The 7,629-nt window shown below is 37.9% G+C and overlaps 1 non-coding gene across 1 annotated transcript; it reads right to left on the reverse strand.

Moving 5' to 3' along the window:
• Nucleotides 1–1,845: 1,845 nt before the first annotated feature.
• Nucleotides 1,846–1,992, reverse strand: LOC123935620. The gene has a single exon (XR_006816925.1). It is a non-coding gene; the product is annotated as a U4 spliceosomal RNA (small nuclear RNA).
• Nucleotides 1,993–7,629: the final 5,637 nt, after the last annotated feature.

Below are 7,629 nucleotides of genomic sequence, written 5' to 3' on the forward strand. Positions count from 1 at the left end.
TAGATACCCAAACAAACTGAAAGCAGGGACTTGAACAGATATTTGTACACTCATCTTCAAAGCAGCATTATCCACTGTAGCCAGAAGGTGGAAGCAAGTCAAGTATCTCATCAGTGAATGAATGGATAAAGAAAATGTAGTGTAGGGACACCTGGGTGGGTCAAGAGTTGGACGTTTAACTGACACTCAGGTACCCCTCACCCCACTGGTGCTCTCTCTCTCAAATAAACAATCTTAAAAAATAAAAAAAAATCTTTAAAAAAGATTTTTTTCTCAAATAAACAATTTCTTTCTCAAATAAACAATCTTAAAAAATAAAAAAATCTTTAAAAAAAAAAAAGCATCCAACTCTCAGTTTTGGCTCAGGTCATGAGATCAAACCCCGCATTGGACTCTGCTCTGTGCAGTGTCGGCTTAAGACTCTCTCCCTATGTCCCTCCTCCCATGCTTACTCAGGCTCTCCTCTAAAAATAAGTAATCTTTTAAAAAATGCTATATACATTTAAGAAAAAAATTAATACAGTGGTTTCTTTTTTTAAAATTTGACAGACAGAGATCACAAGTAGGCAGAGAGGCAGGCAGAGAGAGAGAGAGAGAGAGAGAGGGAAGCAGGCTCCCTGCCGAGCAGAGAGCCTTATGCAGGCCTCGATGCCAGAACCCTGAGATCATGACCCAAGATGAAGGCAGAGGCTTTTAATCCACTGAGTCACCCAGGCACCCAATACAGTTGTATCTCTGATCTGTTGGCCTCAGAATTCAAGTTAGTTCTTAACCTGATCATCTTTGGATGAACTGACAAAACTAGATTTCTGGACCTACAAAATAAGAGATCAGACCCTGGTCTTAGAAATGCCACAAGGATAATGGCATCTTTAAGGCTCAGTCTAAAGCAGCCTACTGACTCCTTTCTGATCTCCCTTTAAGCTGAGATGTGGGTAACTCCAACTTAGGAACAGTGAATACTAAATTTAGAAATAAGGAGTTTCCTACCTCATTTCCTTTTGCTACTTTCTCGAAGGGATTTCAGGGTTGCAAGAAGCACGAGAAGTCAATTAGTATAATCCTTCTATAAAACAATCCACTTGAAATGAATGGGCTCTCTGAAAATGACTCTAAGGTGTAGATATTTGGTTTCTGATGGCATTCATGAGGGCATGGATCTCTTAAGAAATATAATTTCAAGGTGGTTATTGTTTTTATAAAGTAATATTTCAGGGGGATAATTTCTAAACACTCTAAAGCCATTTATACCAGGAAAGCTATATTCTCTATATTACAGAGCAGGAAACTTTACCATAAGCTCTCGAGTCTGACTACACAGCTCAGCAGCTCTCAAGGTCAATGACAAACACATCAAGTAAAATCTTCAGAAGAAAAGAACAGTGAGGAGTAATTGCAAATGGGTATGGGGGTTACTTTTGGAATAATAAAAATATTCGAAAAGTAATTGTGGTGATAGTTGTGGAACTGTGAATATACTAGAAACCAATTAATTGTACAGGGCACCTGGTGGCTCAGTCAGTTAAGCATCTGCCTTCAAGTCAGGTCATGATTCCAAGGGTTTGGAATCAAGCCCTGTGTCTGGCTCCCTGCTCAGTGGGGGAGTGTGCTTCTCCCTCTCCCTCTGCCCCTTCTCAGGAGCTCTCTCTCTCTTGCTCACTCTCTCTCTCTCAAATAAATAAATAAAATCTTTTAAAAAATCAATTGTATACCTTAAATGGGTAAGTTGTATAGTATGTGATTTATCTATCAATAAAGTTGTTATTTTAAAAAAGATATCAAGATATTGAAAACACAATCCTCTGAACAGAAGAAAAAATTTGCAAATCATATATCTGATATACAGTTGTGGGCATATATACAACATATAAAGAACTCCTACAACTTCATAATAAAATATAAACCAATTTTTAAAAGGGCAAAGATTTCAATTAGCAATAATCGTGCCTCAGATAAACCTCATTGGCTATGACACGGCCACTGCGCAAAGCTAAAGGGCAAAGATTTCAAAAGACATTTCTCCAAAGATGATATCCAAATGGCCAACAACCACGTGAAAAGATGTCATCACCAATCATTAGGGAAATGTCAATCACAACCACAAGTATGGTTATGACTAAAACAACAGATAATGACACGTGTTAGTGAGGATAATGGAGAAATTCAAATCCTCACATATTGCTGGTAGAAATGCAAAATGGTACAGCTTCTGTGGGGAACAGTGGAAGATAGTTTGGCAATTCCTCAACAAATTAAACAGAATTACTACATGACCAAGCAATTCCATTCCTAGATATATACTCAAAAGAATTACAAACATCTGTTCAAACAAATCCTTAAACATATATGTTTATAGCAGTACTATTTACAATAGCCAAAGGGTGGAAACAACCCAAATGCCCATCAATGAGTGAATGGGTAAACAAATCTGGAGTAACCATACAAAGGAGCATCATTCAGTCATAAAAAGTAATGAAGTACTGATACATGCCACACAGTGTGGATGAGCCTTAAAAACATCAAGGTAATCATTTCACAATGTATATAATATCATGTATACATATATCAAAACATCACATTGTACACATTAAGTATATACGTTGCCAATCACACCTCTATAAAGCTGGAGGGAAAAAGAGAAAACATCTAAGTGAAAGAAGTCAGAGACAAAAGATCATGTATTGTATGATTCCATTTATATGAATTATCTAGAATAGGTCAATCCAGAGACAGAAAGCAGATTAGGGGTTATGGAGGGCTGAGGGGAGCCCCCTCCCCTCATCCATCCCCAATGAGGGGGGGATAACTGCCTGATGGCTACAGATTTTCCATTCGGAGTGACGACAAAGAGGAGATGGTTGCACAACGTCATGAATATACTTAATACCATTGAGTTTCACATTTTAAAACAGTTAAAACAGTAAATTTCATGGTATGTGTATTTTGCAACCATAAAAAGAAAAGAAGAAATCAGACCTGTAAGAGATTGCAGGAAAGCATTAGGAATAAACTAACTAAAAATGAGATATAAGGTTCATTACAACAGAGCTTGGAAAATAAAAGTGTAGTAGATCTAACCAGTTGAGATACAGGAATGCATTTAGCAAAAGTGTAACCCTGTAGGACTAACTACTGATTGAAATCTTTTATCACGTAAAAAATCTTAGTATTGGAAAGAATCTTAGATGCCATCCTAATCTTCTCTACAGTAAAAAAATGAACACAAGGAAAAAACATGAACAAACTTATTTTGAAAAACATCAGGTCCAAAATATAAAGAACTCAGAAGGTCATCAGTCTTATCTTCATACACGCAAAAAAAAAAAAAATGCTGAAGAAACTGAAAATCAACAACTATTCTTAGGTTCATCAGAGAATTGAGGTCACAGGGCAAATGACTACCTCCCAAAGTAGAGAGACAGGTGAATACAAGAGAATCATGGCTTTTGAGAAGAGAAGCCCACCCCTGGAGCTAGTATTAGAATAGGAAATTTGGACTATAATTGACCAACTGCTGGAAAGTCTGTGTGGAGAAGCAGAAGGGTTAAAAAAAAATCCAGAGGGAGAGCCCAATCTTAGGGAGGCCCCAACACTTTCATGAGTTTTACCTACACGAGCTCCACCAAGTTCTCAGTGTGAAGACTAGAGAAAAAGTACCTCAAAATTGTGATGGTGGTAGAGGGGAACCATTTTGAAATATGCCCAGAATATTCTGTTCTCCTTAAAAAAAAACCAAAAACCTACACTAAAGGTAATCTCTTTGACCAGAGTCTAGCCAATCTGGAGGAATGGAAATACCCAACTCTAGCCCCTTCTAGTTTTCTTATCTCACCTAAGTTGGGAGATGTGGTAGAATGGAAAGCACTTGTTAAAGGTCACAGCTCAGGAATACAGGTTCACTAAAAGACTGAGAACTAACCACAGGAATAAAGAATCCTCCTCCAACACCATGACACCACATTAATAAGATTCCTGTGAATAACAAGATGACAATGGAAAGAACTATATATCTCAGACCTTATTTAAAATCCAAAGACAACAGGGGTGGCAAAAACAAGGGCATCAGTGGCAATTTCACCTCTGACACAGCTACAGTAAACAGTAAACCCAGCCTAACCCCTAGCCAGATAAAAATAAATTCTCACACTAAATGCTAATTTGCCTGAGTTCCTTTTACCCAGGACATCACATCCAGCTTCCAACCAGAGATTAGGAGGCATACTAAATGGCAAAAACAAAAGTAACAACAGACAGAAAAAACATCAGAACCGACGAAGATATGGCTGGGATTGTAGAATTACTGGAAGAGTAATTTAAAATAACTATATGCTAAGGGCTCTAGTAGAAAAACTGGACAACATACAATACCAGAGAGGTAATGTAAGCAGGGACATGGAAACTCTAAGACAAAATCAAAAGGAAATGCTAGAAATCAAAACACTGCAACAGAAATGAAGAATGTTCATGGGGCACCTGGGTGGCTCAGTTGGTTAAGTGCCTCACTTTTTTTTTTTTTAAGATTTTATTTATTTATTTGACAGAGAGAGAGATCACAAGTAGGCAGAGAGGCAGGCAGAGAGAGAGGAGGAAGCAGGCCCCCTGCGGAGCAGAGAGCCCCATGTGGGGCTTGATCCCAGGACCCTGAGATCATGACCTGAGCGGAAGGCAGCGGCTTAATCCACTGAGCCACCCAGGCACCCCAAAGTGCCTCACTTTTGATTTCAGCTTAGGTCATGATCTCACGGTTGTAAGATCTGAGCCCCACATCGGCTCCACGCCCAGCAGGGAGTCTACTTGAGATTCTCTCTCTCTCTCTCCTTCTGCCCCTCCTGTCCCAAATAAATAAACATATCTATTAAAAAAAAAAAGAAATGAAGAATGCCTTTTATGGGCTCATCAGTAGGCTGGACACATAAGAAAGAATCGGTAAGTGCAAAGATATGTAAATAGAAACCCCTAAAACTGGAATGCAAAGAGAAAAAAGAATGAAAAATTCTTTTCATTCTAATTGTGGGACAATTACAAAAGTTGTAATATATTCTTTGTTGTTGTTATTGTACTATATTCATAATGGGAATACATGAAAGAGATGACAAGGAAACAGAGGAAACAGTTGAACTAGTAATGGCCAAGAATTTTCCAAAATTAATGACAGATAACAAACCACAGATCTATGAAACTCAGAAAACACCAATCAGGATAAATACCAAAAAAACCTACACCCAGAAAATTATATTCAAATTACAGAAAATCAAAGACAAAGATAAAAGATTTAAAGAAGTCAGGGTTAAAAATATCTTATGGATAGAGGAATAAGGATAAGAATTCCATCAGACTTTTCAGATACCACACAAGCAAGAAGAGAGTGCACTGAAACATTTTAAGTGTTGAAAGAACAAAAATATCACCAACTTAGAATTCTGTATCTAGCAAATTTATCCTTCAAAAGTGTAGAAGATCAATAATAAAAAAAAACTATTTTTTAAAAAGGCATTGAACAGCCATTTCTCCAAGGAGAGATACACAAATGGCCAACCAGCATGTGAAAACAACCTGAATATTGCTAATCATTAGGGAAATGCAAATCAGAACCACAATGAGATACCACTTCACACCCATCAGGATATTAGGGTGGCTACTGTTTGAAAAAAAGCAAAAGATAATAACTGGTGTTACTGAGGATGTGGAGACATTGGAACACTTAAGCATTGCTGGTAGGAATACAAAATGGTACAGTACGGCAGTACCATTAAAAATTAAACATTGGGGGGGCACCTGGGTGGCTCAGTGGGTTAAAGCCTCTGCCTTTGGCTCAGGTCATGATCCCAGGGTCCTGGGATCGAGCCCTTCATCGGGCTCTCTGCTCAGCAGGGAGCCTGCTTACCACCCACCTCTCTCTGTCTGCCTCTCTGCCTACTTGTGATCTCTGTCTGCAAATAAATAAATAAAATCTTAAAAAAATTAAACATTGATCCAGCAATTCCACTTCCAGGGATCCAAAAGAACTGAAAACAGGAACTTTAACAGATATTTGTACATTTATGTTCACAGCAGTCCTCTTCTCAACAGCCGAAATGTGGAAACCATTCCAATGTCCATCAACAGATGAATGGATAAACAAAATGTGGCATATACATACAATGAAATATCAGCCAGCCTTAAAAGTAAGTGAATTCTGATATACGTTACAACGTGGATGAGATGTGAAGACATGAGGACAGATATTGTATGATTCCACTTATATGAGATACCTAGAGTTGTCAAATTCATAGAGACAAAAAGTAGAAAAGATTTCCAGGGGCTGATGGAGGAAAGGGGAATTACTGTTTAATGGGTACAGAGTATTAGTTTGGGATGACAAAAAGTTCTGGAGATGGATAGGGGTAATGGTTGTACCACAGTGTGGATGTAATTAATGCCACTGAACTGTACACTGATAAATAGTTAAAATGGTAAATTCAGCTATGTACATTTCACGGCAATTAAAAAAATAAGACAAGTCATATATATACACAAGGAACTATTTCTACATGTTTTTTCCCCTGACTTTATTTATTAGAGAGAGAGAGAGAGAAAGAAAGAGCATGAGCTGGGAGAGGGGTGGGGGAGAGAGGCAGACTCTCCGTTGAGCACAGAGCCTGATGCAAGGCTTGATCCCCAGACCCTGAGATCATGACCTGAGCCGAAGGCAGATGCTTAACAACTGAGCCACCCAGGCGCCCCTCTACATATTTTGTTGTGAAAAACTAAAAGGCATGCAGAAAATACTGTGGTAATCTTGAAATCCTATAAAAATGTTTTCAAAAATGCTTGCTTTAGTTATCTCCCACTTCTAAAGTTGTACCTTGATTAATCTGATTGTTTCCCATGTTTGTGTTAGTAACATACTTGTAAACCACTTCTACAGATGGCTAATCTTATCTCTTAGGTGACAAGTGTTATTAAAATTTCAATGATTAATTCTTTTTCCAAGCTTTTAGCTTCCAACATACTCATTATAGCCCTAATCATTTCACCTGACAATATCTATTTGCTAATCAATTCCCAGTGAGAATTATAAGATATTCATGTGCAGTAGCAAGAAAAAAAATTAGAATCTCTGAAACAGATGGTTAGTGATATGCTTTTAAATCTAGAATGTATGGAAAATGAAAATGTGAGACTCCCTGGTGATTCCCAGAGGAAATAACAGTACTCCAATCAGTGCACTGTGTGGCTTGTCAAATAAGTAATACAGAAACCTGAGTGGGACCATTTGGAACCTGACAAAAGGAAGTCTTGCAGAAATGGTGATGGGGGTTGGCTAGATGCACAGCCATTGCACATAGAAGAAAAGACTAGAAGAACATACAGTAAAATATTAATATTATCTCTAGGAAGTTGGGTTACCAGTTTTCATTTCTTTTCTTTTTTGTTTGTTTACCTCTATTTTCTAAAAAAATTAAAATAAACATGACAACTGCTCTCATAGAAAAAAACTCCAAGCAATAACATTTATCAAGGATGTCACCAAAATGGCAACACAGGAGATCCTGGCCTCTGTCCCCCAGCAAAGATCAACAATTAAAGGGCGATCCATCAACAGAAAAAGCTCTAGGAGAGCTCTGGAATCCACTCCAACTTTAGCAA

The sequence above is a fragment of the Meles meles genome, chromosome X (genome assembly GCF_922984935.1).
Source record: "Meles meles chromosome X, mMelMel3.1 paternal haplotype, whole genome shotgun sequence".
Classification (NCBI taxonomy): Eukaryota; Metazoa; Chordata; class Mammalia; order Carnivora; family Mustelidae; genus Meles; species Meles meles.